Source organism: Anolis sagrei, chromosome Y, assembly GCF_037176765.1.
Source record: "Anolis sagrei isolate rAnoSag1 chromosome Y, rAnoSag1.mat, whole genome shotgun sequence".
Classification (NCBI taxonomy): domain Eukaryota; kingdom Metazoa; phylum Chordata; class Lepidosauria; order Squamata; family Dactyloidae; genus Anolis; species Anolis sagrei.
In genome coordinates this window covers 46,740,906-46,756,496 of record NC_090035.1, presented here as the reverse complement: position 1 = coordinate 46,756,496, position 15,591 = coordinate 46,740,906, and the positions used below count along the sequence as shown (strand labels likewise).

The 15,591-nt window shown below is 40.1% G+C and overlaps 1 pseudogene; it reads right to left on the bottom strand.

Moving 5' to 3' along the window:
• Positions 1-15,591, bottom strand: part of LOC137095615 (ATP-binding cassette sub-family C member 6-like) — an 89,594-nt pseudogene that overhangs the window by 18,236 nt on the left and 55,767 nt on the right.

The window sequence follows — 15,591 nt, the reverse complement described above, 5'->3', positions numbered from 1 at the left end:
AGGAGATAATCGCTCAGTTCCACAAATTCTATAAGAAATTATATAGAAAAGACCAGATAAATAGGGAAAAAATCAATGAGTACCTGAGTAAACAAAAAATAGAAAGACTGTCAGACCTACAAAGAGAAACCCTTAACAAAGATATTACGACCGAGGAAATAGAGCATGCGATAAAGAAGCTTGACTCCGGAAAAGCACCAGGACCGGATGGATTAACCATGGTCTATTACAGAAAATTAAAAGATATTATAATACCCCAGCTGAAAAGAATAATGAATGAAATCCTAAAATTTGGAAGGATGCCAAATACATGGAAGGAGGCGAATATAGTAATGATTCATAAAGAACACACAGATCCTCTCAACGTTAAGAACTACAGGCCGATTTCACTACTGAAGAGTGACTACAAAATCTTCACAACAATACTTGCAGATCGTCTGAAAATGTTACTAACATCATGGATTAAAGAGGAACAGACAGGATTCCTGCCAAGTAGAAAAATGAAGGACAACGTCAGAAACATCTTGGATATTATTGAATTCCATGAAGTTCACAGTCAAAAGGAACTGGCGATCCTGTCAGTAGACGCCGAAAAGGCGTTCGACAACCTAGATTGGAGATTCTTTAAATCAATACTCAAAGAAATGGACGTGGGATTTAATTTCTTAAATGCAATAAACGCCATTTATGCAGACCAAAAGGCCTCTATAAAGATAAATGGACAGGAATCAGAGAGTCTAAATATAGAAAAAGGTACGAGACAGGGCTGCCCTCTATCGCCCCTACTCTTTATTTTGGCTCTAGAAACACTGCTAAACGAGATCAGAGAGGACACCAGATTGAAAGGGATAAACATTCAAAAGGAATCCTATAAACTCAGAGCGTTCGCTGATGATCTGGTTTGTACTATACAAGATCCCCTGGACAACATCAATCTTTGGATCGAGAAGATAGAGGAATTTGGCAAGGTCTCTGGCTTTAAAATCAACAAATCTAAATCCATGATATTAACCAAAAACATCTCAAAGGAGAGAAAGGAGAAGCTGATAAAAATCACAGGCCTACAGATAACATCAAAATTAAAATATCTCGGAATTTACATAACAGCAAAAAAACTCACAATTACTAAAAAACAACTACGAGGTGAAGTGGAGAGAGATAAAGAAAAAGCTGAAGAACTGGCAACATATGAATCTTTCTTTGCTAGGCAGAATATCGGTAATAAAGTCAAATGTACTCCCAAAAATGTTACACCTATTTCAAAACCTTCCGATAATCAGGAAGAAGCAAATATTCTCAGATTGGCAGAAGGACATCTCAAAATTTATTTGGAACAACAAAAAACCCAGAATTAACTTTACAAACATGACCGACGAAAGGAAGCGTGGAGGCCTGGGCTTACCCAACTTTAAAGTTTATTTCGAGGCAAGCTGTCTGGAGTGGATCACAGACTGGATTCTACTAAAAAACAAAAAACTACTAGTATTAGAAGTCCACGATCTCAGAACTGGGTGGCACGCCTATCTGTGGAACAACAAGGCAAAGGTAGAAAAATTTTTTCGCAACCACTTCATTCGGGCGGCCCTTTTGAAAGTATGGGACCAATATAAAGAGAGGATGTACCCTAAGACACCACTCTGGTTCTCTCCCCTGGAAGCCCACCAGAGGAAGGAATTGGGCTGGAGAATATGGCCAGCGTATAAAGACATAACAACAAGAGAGAGAAAGGAAATCAAAATCAAATCACAGGAAGCTCTAAAAGAACAACTCAGCAATATCACCTGGCTTCAATATTGGCAGTTGAGAGAATACTTCAAGATAGATAACCAAAAGGGCTTCATGGAAAACCCAACGGCCTGGGATAGACTCCTAGAAAACCCAAAAAAAAATTCATAACAAAAGCATATAAATTACTACTTGACTGGGCGACGGAGGAAGAACGAGTTAAGGATTATATGATTAAATGGGCTAGGTCAATCGGGAGATCAATTTCGTTGGATGAATGGAACTCAATCTGGAATAGAAAAATGAAATTCACATATTCCTATGATTTCAAAGAGCATTGGTTCAAAATGATACACAGATGGTATTTAACGCCTGTTAAATTAGCAAAATTCTCTAAACACATGAATAACAAATGCTGGAAATGCGGAATAGAGGAAGGGACATTTCACCATATGTGGTGGTCCTGTAAAAAGATAAAGGTATATTGGAAGATAATTCAAGAGAACTGCCAAAAAATCCTAAATAAAAACATCCCTCTGAAACCGGAATCGTTCCTTTGGGGCTATCAGGGGAGAGGTGGGACAAAGAAATGGAAAAACTGTTTGTATACCTGATCACAGCAGCCCGCATACTCTTAGCCAAGGTTTGGAGACTAAGAGAAATACCGTCAGAAGAAGAATGGATAGAGAGGATAATAGACATAATGAACATGGACCATCTGACGTATATCCTCGCGGCCTCACGTAGCAGACCTATAACAGCAACAAACTGGACTCCGGTCAAGGAATGGCTCAGGGAAAAGAAGATAAAGCTATCGATCTTCTAATACTACATAACAGAGGAAAGCAAAACCATTTCACTTCAACACAAGATGAAAACATAAACCAGAAAAACAAGAAAGGGAAAAGCAAATAGGCAGAATATATCTAAACGTAAGAACAAGGAATGTAAAAGAGGAAAGTAAAACAAAGTAAAATAAGAAAGAGTCATAAAGTAAACACATACAAAAACAATACGGCACAGAGACATTAACATTTGAATGTTATTAAGCAGGAACTTGTAGATGCGATGGAAAAGGGTAAATGTAAAGGAAAGAAAAGGTAGAATTAAAAGGGAACAGAAAAAGAGGAAATAAAATACCATAAAATACCAGAGTAGAATGGAGAGGAAGTCTGATATTGAGGCTGTTAACCTCTTCCGTTTTTAATGTGTCTTTAGATAGGTAGTTTGCATGTATTACTAGAATATTAGTCCACCAATGATTTAAGACTAAACGTTAGTACAGGGTATTCATGTTCTTGTGTCATTATGTATGTCCAGTTGAGGTAATTTTTTGTCTTTGTCTCTAGTTGTATTGTCTCGTATTGTCTTTTATACTGTAATAATAAAATCTTTAATAAAAATAATAAAAAAAAGTCTTAGAAGCAAGGACTCTCAAGAAGGTGATAATGACAGTTTGAAATCCTAGCCTTATCCACTGACTGTTAAGAATTGTCTCTTGGACTTCTGCATTGAATGGAGAGACTCACAGACTCCAACCTTCAAAAGAGCCAATGGCTACAGAAGGCGACCACTGATCCTTTAAGAATGCACCCAAGGAGACTCTCCTGATCTGCCTTGTATCAACCTCTTCAAGTTGCTCACCTTTTTTGGCACTGCTTTCCATGGTCCTGAAGCCAACTCCAAATATTGGCCATGTGCCTTTAGTGTTCTGCATGGCACTAACCCCCCCCCCCTTCTTCAATTATTCCTTTACTTGAGCTCCAAAACGCTTGTTATGAATCTCTGCTAATGGCAAATGTCCCAACTTTAAGCATCAAAACCCCTGATTTGGCTCCTGAGCAAACCTAAAAGTGTGTATAAAGAATGGCCTTTTACCTGTGGGTAACTTGTTAGTTGTATTTTAATAGTGTTGTGTTTTATCTCTCTGTTTTAACCATGTTGCACCCCACCTTGAGCAACAAGGAGAGGCAGTTGTTGTTGCTGCTGCTGCTGCTGTTAGTGGTATCACCCATCTTTCAAATGCCCTCCTTCCAAAAGTGTGCATATCCACTTATTCTGACCCATAGGATGATACTAAATAATTGTTTATTCACTTGCTTAGCAGACTGCAATTCTAACAAAAATAGATGCTACTAAAGTGGGGGAATAGACTATATCACAAACATGGACAAACTTGGGTCTTCCCTCCAGGTGTTTTGGACTCCAACTCCCACAATTCCTAACAGCCTACTGGCTGATAGGAATTGCAGGAGTTGGAGTCCAAAACACCCAGAGGGCCCAAGTTTGCCCATGCCTGCTGTATCACCTCAAACGGGATTATTTTTATGTCTCTTTACAGGAGAAAAATGAGCAAAGCTGTCCAGTCTTACCTGGGACAATATGTATAGGATAGGGCTGGGCAACTACGGAAAAATTTGTTTCTAAACTCGATTCATTTTAAAGGGGTTTTTGCGTTTCGATTTTTAAAAGAATTCCAAAATTTTTCTTTAAAAAAGTTCAAAATTTACGAAATTATGAAACAATTACAAAACAATTACAAATCGATTTGTTAATGGCGGACGCGCCCGCGCAATACGCTAAAAAAACCTCCAAATGGGACTGGGGGAACTTCTGAAGCTTCCCTCTCCCTCTGTTGTTGACTGTTGGTGTGATAATTATATTTTTTTTCACTGATAAAACAAACAACAACTATAAAACTTGCACCAGACATGCGGAAATAATAACGAAACAATTTCAAAACAATTTCAAAACGATTTCGAAACAATTACGAAACAATTACGAAACGAATTGAAAAATTCGTTTCAATTTTTAGTTGCTCCTGAATAGTTCAATATCGCTTCGTTATAAAAAAAAATAACGAATTAATAACGAATTACGAAATTAACGAATGAAACCGCCCAGCCCTAGTATAGGACTGTCAGAGGAATGATAGCCACCACGACTATTGACATGGCCACAATTATCACAATGTATATTTCCAGCAGTATAAAGAGGAAACCAAGCAGGGACTTCAGTTTGTCTGGGATTATGGAGTCAATGGCATCCATGTCTTTGGAGAAGCGGTTGAGCAAGTGACGGCTGGGTGTCTGTTCAAAGAACCCCATTGGTGACTGGACAACATCCCAAATCAGCTGCTGGAAAAGCCTGTGGGATACCACTGTCCCAGCCAAGAACACGGTGGCCATCGAAGCAAACTTCCCCAGGGCTGTATTACAAAATAAATTTTGAAACGTAGCAATGTTAATGCATGAGAACTACGCAGATTGAATAAAGCTCGTGTTGTTTGGATTCAGCCTGGTGAGATTCCTGATTCTTGGTTTGAAACATTTGTGGTTAGTGAAGCTTGTCGGGCATCACTCATTATCCATGGGTCCTTGAAAAACCTCTAATTTCTGGCATCACTTTTCACTTAGTAACCTGGTGTATCCCTCTTCCTGCCTAAACAAGGCCTGCTAAATGTTATCTGGACAACAAAACAGATAGCTGTATGCTGGGACAAAAATCTTCTCCACAAGAAAAGAGATTGAGAGAGATTTGAAGATATTGAGAGAGACAGGAGAAAAAGAAGAGAGAAATTGAAGTGAGGGAAGGGGTGGCACAAACCTTGAGCAAATCCCAAGAAAAAGAAGACACCGACTCGGAGTTCAGTGTGTGGCTGGGTTCCATTGAAAACAGGGTCATTAGCCCACAAGCTGAGCCAGTAGCCACGGCAAAACGAGGCAACTTGTTGGCAAGTGAAGAAAAGGACGATGTAGGCCCAGGTGAGAGACCCAGCCACTCTCAGGTAGCTCAGGTTTATGGAAGTATTAGCCTAGACCGAAGAAACAGGAGCCAAGAGGAAGTGAGATTAGATGGGCTAAGATAGGAACAGAAGAAGTGGAGTCAACCTATTTCTCTCTCTAGTCCTGTTTTGTTTACTTTGGTTTGCAAAATCTGTTCAAGCATCTCTGACAAATGATGCCTTCCCCATTTTCTGTTCATATAAAATGTAAATAAACTATACTAGGGATTGAATCAGACATTTTCCTGAAAAGCATGCCCTACTATGCTACTTGGAAAAGATTTTTGTTAAAAATATTTTTTTTAAGATTTACTTAATTATACTGTAAAATATTTTTGTATTATTCATATTATTACTATTATTATGCATATTATTATTATGTTTATTTGTACCCCACTTTTTCTCTCCACAGACTCAAAGCAGCACTATAAAATATGTATTATTATTATGTTTATTATGTTTATTATGATGATATTTATTTATACCCTGCTTTTTTCTCCAGAAGGAGACTCAAAGCAGCTTACGTTAAAAATATAGTTTAAAATCTACAAATATAAAAACATTAATACAGAATTAAATTCAGTTATTTTTTTTTAAATTGTGTTTATTTCGTTTTCAGATTTACAATAAAAAACAACAGAAGGATATAGGGAAAGGTACATAGACAATAGGGGTTGGGGAGGAGAGGTAGGGAGGAAGGGTGGGTTGTGGTGTGCTGGATCGAGGGAGGACCGACGTCTGGGGAGGGTGGGGGGTAAGGGGGGGGTTACTTCCAGGTAAGACCAGGCTGGCATTTTTCCTATATCCGCGGTTATACAATTCATCCTCTCCTTTTTATTGTTGTTATTATTATTGTTATTTATTTATTTATATATTTATTGTGTTTTTTTTATTTACTAGATGATGGTTAATTAATATTTCATTCAGTTATTATTGTTGTTACCTCCTTGTATAATCGCAAGATTGTTAAGCTGCTAGCTTTACTGTTTTTGTAATAAGCGGATAGATACATCAAGACCTATTATTTTGCTGGTAATTCCCTTGGGTTTACATATCTATGATATGTAGTCCATCGTTAAGTTTTCTTATAAAGTCTAGGACGGCTTTCCAATCTGTTTTTTTCGGTTTTTTATAACTAGTGGAGATTTTTTGGGTCAGGATATCCATATTGATTACCGTATATTCCGGGGTACAAGACGACTTTCTAAGCCTGAAAAATCATCTCAAAAATGGGGAGTCGTCTTGTACCCCGGCATAAATTTTTTTGGATAATTTTTCCCTCGTGTCCCTCGCCCTTGGCATCCCCGCGTGGTGGAGCCTGAGGAGGAGGAGGAGGGCGGAGGGAGGGAGGGGGGAGGGGGCGAGGAGGAGCAGCGGCAGGCTTCGCTACCAAGCTGGCAGCATGGTAGCCTACTGGGCTGTCTTCACCCTCGCCGGCATTGAGCTGGGTCCGCCTCTGCCCTCCATCTCAGTGTAGCTGCTGCAGGAGGGAGCCAAAGCCATAGGGGCGGGGCCTCTCGCTGCTCCGCCCCGCCCCCGCAGATGGCCCCGCCCCCGGTTCCGCCCCCCCCCCTCGCTCCGGCTTCAACTCCTGCTGCTTTACCAGACCGGCGAGGGTGTTTGCATGCTGTGCTGTCCCCTCCGCCACTGGTCTGCTGCTAGCTTTGCATGCAAACACCCTCGCCGGCCTGGTAAAGCAGCAGGAGTTGAAGACGGAGCGGAGGGGCGGAACCGGGGGCGGGGCCATCTGCGGGGGGGGGCGGAGCAGCGAGAGGCCCCGCCCCTATGGCTTTAGCTCCCTCCTGCAGCAGCTACACTGAGATGGAGGGCAGAGGCGGACCCAACTCAATGCCTGCGAAGGTGAAGACAGCCCAGTAGGCTACCATGCTGCCAGCTTGGTAGCGAAGCCTGCCGCTGCTCCTCCTCGCCCCCTCCCTCCCTGTGCCCCCCCCTATGACTTCCTCTCACATATTTACATAGGGTCTCATCATGTATCCTCTCAGCCTTCTCTTCTTCAGGCTAAACATACTCAGCTCTTTAAGCCACTCCTCAAAGGGCTTGATCTCCAGACCCTTGGCCTGCTCTCTCCTCCCTATGACTTCTTCTCACATATTTATACATGGCTCTCATCATGTATCCTCTCAGCCTTCTCTTCTTCAGGCTAAACATGCCATTGCCCAGCTCTTTAAGCCACTCCTCATAGGGCTTGATCTCCAGGCCCTTGACCTGCTCTCTCCTCCCTATGACTTCTTCTCACATATTTATACATGGCTCTCATCATGTCTCCTCTCAGCCTTCTCCAGGCTAAACATGCCCAGCTCTTTAAGCCACTCCTCATAGGGCTTGATCTCCAGGCCCTTGACCTGCTCTCTCCTCCCTATGACTTCTTCTCACATATTTATACATGGCTCTCATCATGTCTCCTCTCAGCCTTCTCCAGGCTAAACATGCCCAGCTCTTTAAGCCACTCCTCATAGGGCTTGATCTCCAGGCCCTTGACCTGCTCTCTCCTCCCTATGACTTCTTCTCACATATTTATACATGGCTCTCATCATGTCTCCTCTCAGCCTTCTCCAGGCTAAACATGCCCAGCTCTTTAAGCCACTCCTCATAGGGCTTGATCTCCAGGCCCTTGACCTGCTCTCTCCTCCCTATGACTTCTTCTCACATATTTATACATGGCTCTCATCATGTCTCCTCTCAGCCTTCTCCAGGCTAAACATGCCCAGCTCTTTAAGCCACTCCTCATAGGGCTTGATCTCCAGACCCTTGGCCTGCTCTCTCCTCCCTATGACTTCTTCTCACATATTTATACATGGCTCTCATCATGTATCCTCTCAGCCTTCTCTTCTTCAGGCTAAACATGCCATTGCCCAGCTCTTTAAGCCACTCCTCATAGGGCTTGATCTCCAGGCCCTTGACCTGCTCTCTCCTCCCTATGACTTCTTCTCACATATTTATACATGGCTCTCATCATGTCTCCTCTCAGCCTTCTCCAGGCTAAACATGCCCAGCTCTTTAAGCCACTCCTCATAGGGCTTGATCTCCAGGCCCTTGACCTGCTCTCTCCTCCCTATGACTTCTTCTCACATATTTATACATGGCTCTCATCATGTCTCCTCTCAGCCTTCTCCAGGCTAAACATGCCCAGCTCTTTAAGCCACTCCTCATAGGGCTTGATCTCCAGGCCCTTGACCTGCTCTCTCCTCCCTATGACTTCTTCTCACATATTTATACATGGCTCTCATCATGTCTCCTCTCAGCCTTCTCCAGGCTAAACATGCCCAGCTCTTTAAGCCACTCCTCATAGGGCTTGATCTCCAGGCCCTTGACCTGCTCTCTCCTCCCTATGACTTCTTCTCACATATTTATACATGGCTCTTATCATGTATCCTCTCAGCCTTCTCTTCTTCAGGCTAAACATACTCAGCTCTTTAAGCCACTCCTCATAGGGCTTGTTCTCCAGACCCTTGATCTGCTCTCTCCTCCCTATGACTTCTTCTCACATATTTATACATGGCTCTCATCATGTCTCCTCTCAGCCTTCTCTTCTTCAGACTAAACATACCCAGCTCTTTAAGCCGCTCCTCATAGGGCTTGTTCTCCAGACCCTTGATCATTTTAGTCACCCTCTTCCTCTGGACACATTCCAGCTTATCAACATCTCCCTTCAGTTGTGGTGCCCAGAATTGGACACAATGTAATTCCAGGTTTGGTCTAACCACGGCAGAATAGAGCATGGGGAGCATGACTTCCCTGGATCTAGACACTATGCTCCTATTGATGCAGGCCAAAATCCTATTGGTTTTTTTTTGTTTTGTTTTGTTTTGCCACCGCATGACATTGTTGGCTCATGTTTAACTTGTTGTCCACGAGGACCCCAAGATCTTTTTCACACATACCGCTCTTGAGCCACGCGTCCCCCATCCTGTATCTTTGCATTTCATTTTTGACAGAAGTCAAACTGGAAAGCTCTTATTGACCCAGGGTCCCCTTTCCTCTTTTCTGATCTCTTTTCCCCTTCTAACAATTAAACATCACCTGGCTATGTTCTTGAGAAACTCTAAAACAATTCAAGCTGTCACGGTGATTTAAGGATGAAGACATGTCAAGATGTGACCCAGTAAACATGTGCCATGCCAAATGCTACATTTCTGAAGGATGAGGTCCAATCTGCCCCTCTCTTCTGATAGGAGGTCCTGATTTATAAAGACTGCTTATAGATAAAAATTCTACAAATGCTTTGCCTTTACCTCAGTACTCATCGTACAAAGCCTGACTTCTATTTGCATGCAAGCTTCTATGCCAACATACATGTAATCTGAACCATTTAAAGCCTGCTTTCATACTTGCCAGCATGATGGAAACGACCCAGAGCGTAAATGAAATTCAAGGGAGGAAGAGCAACTATAATGTCCAATGTAAGGTACAATGTCCCTTTCATAGGAACCTGCATGTCAGAAGCATTTGAATTCAAATTACCATATTGAATTCAAATCTGATTTTTTAAAAAATTTATTTGGTGTGCATTGGAAGAGGGGTGGTCTTATACGGCGAGTATATCCCAAACTCTATATTTTAACTGGAAAAATTGGGAGTCGTCTTATACGCCCAGTCGTCTTATATGCCGGAATATACGGTATATCCATTATCTTCGTTATCCACTGATCTATTGTTGGGATATCTTTCGCTTTCCATAGTTTTGCTAGTGTTATCCTTGCGGCAGTAATTAAATAGAAAAAGATTTTATCTTTGTTTTTTTCCATTTTTATATCGTGTATTCCTAGGAGTAGAGTCTCTGGGGTAGGGCTAAATTTTATGTCTAATATGTCTTCTATATTCTCGTGGATTTGCAGCCAGTACTTTTTAATCTTTCTGCAGCCCCACCACATGTGTATGAGGCTGCCTTTTTCTTTTTCGCATTTCCAGCAGAAGTCCTTGGTTTTTCCTTTGCTGATTTTTTTCAATATTTCAGGCGTTAGATACCACCTAAAAAAGATTTTATACCAACTTTCCTTGATGTCGGTCGCGTATGTATAGTTAATTTTTGTTTGCCAAATTTCTTCCCATTTCTCTAATGGGATGGAGCGTCCGACATCTCTTGACCAATTGATCATATTGTCCTTTACTAGTTCGGTCTCTGTGTTCCATTTTAATAGTTGGTTGTAAAGCTTTCTGACTAGCTTTGTTTCTGTGTTCAGAATCTTGTCCCAGAATGTGTCTTTCTCTTCGAAGCCTTTTGCTTTGTCAATTTTGAAGTTCTCTTTTATTTGGTGGTATTGGAACCACGATATCGTTATGTCCATCTGTTTCAGTTCTTCTTGGGTTTTGAGAAGCACTTCTCGGTTTTTTATTATGGTTAGTTGTTTGTATGTCAACCATTTTTCTCCCGGGAGTTCCCTTTTATGGTAGGCTTCATTTGGCGAGAACCACATCGGTGTTTTTTGATGGAATAGGTCTTTATATTTGTTCCACACATGTATTAGTGCGCCGCGGATTGGGTGGTTTTTGAAGTTTTTTTCCTTCTTATCTTTCCCCCTCCAGAGATAGGAATGCCAGCCTTGAACTAAGTCAAAGCCTTCTAATGCGAGGATTCTTCTCTTTGAAAGTGTTCCCCAGTCTCTCGTCCAACTGAGGGCCGCCGCTTCGTAGTACAATTGTAGCTCTGGCAAGGCCAGGCCACCTCTTTTTTTCTCGTCGATTAGCTTCTTTGCGCTAATTCTGTGTTTTTTGCCCTTCCAAATAAATCTAAGTATTTCTTTTTGCCATTTTTGGATCGTTTTGCTAGATCTTAAGATTGGGAGAGTTTGGAAAGTGAATAAGAGGTCTGGTAATATATTCATCTTGATAATTGCCACTCTACCCAATAGGGATAGGTTTAGATTTTCCCATTTTTTTAGCTTATTTTTGATTTTTGTCCATTTTTGATCGTAATTGTTTCTTATTAGCTGTGAGTTGCTAGGTGTAATTGTTATTCCGAGGTATCTGACTTTTGAGACTACTTTGATTCCAGTTCTTTCTTGGATCTCTTCTTTTTTCCCCCTTCCCATATTTTTGGTGATGATCTGTGTCTTATCTCTGTTGATCTTAAGTCCGGCCACCTCTCCGTATTTTTCAATTTCGTATAGCCAGTTATTGATGGTGTTCCTGGGGTCTTCTATAAAACATACTATGTCGTCGGCAAATGCACGAAGTTTGAAAGTGTTCTTCATAATTCTTGGACCTCTTAGCTCTGTATTTTTCCTGATGTTATCAAGAAGAGTCTCTAGTGCAAGTATAAAGAGGAGAGGGGATAGAGGGCAGCCTTGCCTGGTGCCTTTTCTTATTGGAATTTCTGTAGATAGATGGTTGTTGACTAGGAGTTTTGCCTTCTGTTCTGTGTAGATCGATTCAATTGCGTTCAGAAAGTAGTATCCTGCGTCCATTTCCTTTAAGACAGCATTGATGTAATTCCAATTGAGATGGTCACACGCTTTTTCAGCGTCTAAAAACATAATGGCTATTTCTTTCTGTCTATTTTTTTCATAGTAGTCGATTATGTTCAGGACCATTCGTGTGTTGTCTTTTATTTGACGCTTGGGAAGAAAGCCTGCCTGGTCTTCGTGGATTCTGCTGCTTAGTAGTTCTTTCAATCTATTGGCTAGTATACCTGAGAATATCTTATAGTCCACGTTGAGTAGTGATATTGGTCTGTAATTTTTGATCATTGTACTATCCGAGTTTTCTTTATGTATTAGAGTGATTGTTGCTATCTTCCAAGAGTCTGGTATATCTTTTTCTCCCATTATTTTATTCATTACTGTTTGTAAATGTGGTATGAGGATGTCTTGAAATGTTTTATAATATTTGGCAGTAAGGCCGTCTGGTCCCGGTGCTTTATTGGTTGGCATTCTTTGTATGGCTTTCTTTATTTCGTCTTGTGTAATTTTCTTGTTCAGGCATTCTCTTTGATCTTCTGTTATTTTGGGGATCTCTTGTGATTCCAAGAATTTCATTATTTTTTCCCCTGGGATGTTATCCTCTTCGTATAGTTTCTTATAGAATTTTGAGAATTGTTCCATAATTTCTTTGGTTTGATAATAGCATTTGCCTTGAGCTTCTATTTTGGTTATGTGTCTAGATTGTCTTTTTTTGGCCACTTTTTTGGATAGCCACTTCCCTATTTTATTAGCGTTTTCGAAATAGTATTGCCTTACATATTTCAATTTTTTTCCAGTTCTTCTGTTTGGAGTATGTCCCATTGTTTTTTTAGTAGTTCTAGTTGTTTAAATGTTTTTTCATCTTTCGGCGTTTCCTTTACTTTTGCTTCCACTCTCCTTATTTCTTCCATTAGTTGGTTGTTTTTCTCTCTTTTTGTTTTATTGAGACGTGCCCCTTGTTCAATGAAATGGCCACGCATATAGGCCTTTCCTGCGTCCCATACCGTCTTGATTGGCACGTCCTTGTCCAGATTTAATTGGAAATACTCTTGTAGGAGTGATCTGTTTGTCTCTTGTAATTTGGGATCTGATATTAAGTTGTCTTTCAGTCTCCAGGAGTAGAACTTTCTAGTATCTTGTTTGTTTTTTAATATTATCTCAAGAGGTGAGTGGTCTGAGTGAGTCATTGGCAGTATAGATGTTTTGATTATGTTTGTCATAATTGTTTTGGTTCCCCAGACCATATCGATTCGAGACCAAGTTCTATGTCTGTTCGAGAAGAACGTGAAGTCTCGTTCTTTCTCGTGTTGGTGCCTCCAGACATCAAGAAGACCTAGGTCTTCCTTAAGTTTCATAAATTCTTGAGGTAGGGGCTTTTGAGATTTTGTGTTTGTTTTTTTGTCTATCAATGATTTATCCTTTGCTGGGTCCAGAACTCCGTTAAAGTCACCCATAATGATTAATTCATCATATTCTTGGTTAAATATATGGTTTCTTAATTTATTCACAAATTTATTTTTAGCTCCGTTGGGGGCATATATGTTACAGACCAATATCACCTTACCTTCTAATTCCATTTTAATCCCAAGTATTCTTCCCTCTTGGTCTCTAAAGGATATATCTGTTTTAATTGTTTCTTTGGCGAAGATTGCTAGACCATTTTTTTTCAGGGCCTGATGCGTGGTAAAGTTTCCCAAGTGATTTCTGACTGAGGTGTGATGTGTGTTTTTGAGAGATATGTGTCTCCTGTAACAAAATCAAGTCATAACTACCTTTTTTTAGATGATTCCAGAGTTTTTTCCTTTTATTAGGGCTGTTCAAGCCATTAACATTATTACAATAAATCTTAACTTTCCAATCCATCTTTATTTTTATTCTCTAAAAGCAAGTTCATTTTCCCCCCATCCTCTCTCACTTGGAGGGAATATTCATTTGGAGATTTTTCTCTAGCTCTCTTCCTCCTGTTCTCCTGGTCCTCATTTTGGAATGTTTCGTGCCATTCGAGCTCCTCTTCCTCTTCTGTAGTCTTCCTTGAGTTGCTACTCCTTTCACTTTCGTTTCCTCTTTGCCGGTGTTCTTCTTCATTGTCCTCTTTTTTAATATATTTTTGCCAGAAAGCCTTCGCTTTTGCTTCCGATGTGAGCCAATGTTTGTTTTCCTTCCAAGTCACCATGATTCCTTCTTTTTTGTCCCATTTGAACTTCACATGTCTTCTTTTCAGCTCATCTGTTAAAAAATGGTATTTTCTTCTCCTTTCTAATGTGGTGGACGGGATTTCCTTTAATATGACTACCTTTGTTCCTTTGTAGAACGCTGGTTTTGTTGTGTTTTCTCTTAATATCTCATTTCTCAGGGTTTTTTTCGTACAACACACAATTATGTCCCTCGGCGTCTTGTATTTTCTCGAGTATTGGGTTTGAATTCGGTATATTTTGTCCAGGTTAGGTTCAATCTCTGCTTTTGTCTTCTTCGTTATTCCTTCTATCAATTCCATCACAATGTCTTTGATGTTCTCTCCCTCTTCTTCTTTTAGATTTCTTAATCTTACTTGGAATTCCTTTTCTTTCGACTCAAGCATTTCCTGATGGTTTTGGATTGTTGTCATGTTGCCTTCTAGATTATTTATTTTCTTTTTTAGTTTTCCCTGTTCTGTTTGGAGTATCTCATTTTTTTCCCGTAATTCCTTATTGTCTTCACTTAATTCTTTATTATCCTGTTTAAGTTTTGCAATATCGTCTTTCAGGGGTTGCGTCTCTTCTTTGATAGTTTCCTTTAGTTCTTTTTTAAACTCTTTTTTTACTCCTTCTATTTCATTTCTCAAGATTGTGTTTTGGTTTTCTTGATTGGTTTGTATCACCTTAACTTCCGCTTGTAACTTCATAATTTCCTTAAACAGGTCCTTAATTCCTATCTCTGCTGTTAGGGAGTTTTTCCTGGCCGAGTCAGGTCCTTTTTTTTCCATGTTTTTATTGGAGTTTTAACCTTGCTGTTGTGGGTTTTGTAAAAGTATATTCAGGCATCCAGTATTTTTTTTTCCCTCTACACTTTTGATGGTTTTATGATATCAAGGTAATATGTCCCTTAAATCAGATTACAATTCATGTATACATATATATTATCATACAGGATAATTCATGTACCTATTTGCTCTACCCAGTATTGTGCCCGATATAATATCGAGTTATTTCCAAATATAGTCCTTAATCTCTCAGCCCCTAACTCCTTAGTTATAGAGTCCAGTCGCTCACTAAGTCATTTGATCGTCCGTGTTGGCTAATCCTTTTGGAGTAACAAGTTGATGTATTCTCTTAGTCTAGTTCTGTTCATATAAATTCATATAAATTCATTTAAACCATAAATCAACAGTGCAGAAATATTTCACATGTCACTATCAAAATGCTATATCGAATACAATGTCGACTTCACAATGCAGAATTATTTCATATGTCCCTATCACTATGTTAAGCCAAGCACAATAACAGAATTACAGTACAGTACATTATCATATATTCTCCCCAATATTATGCCCAATATAATGTCAAGTTGTTTCCAGAAGTATTGCTTTTCTCTCAGCCCCTAGTTTCTTATTTTTGAGGTCCAATCACTCGCAAAGCAATTTGATCGACCAAGTTGGTTGTTCCTTTTGGAGTTGTAAGTTCATAT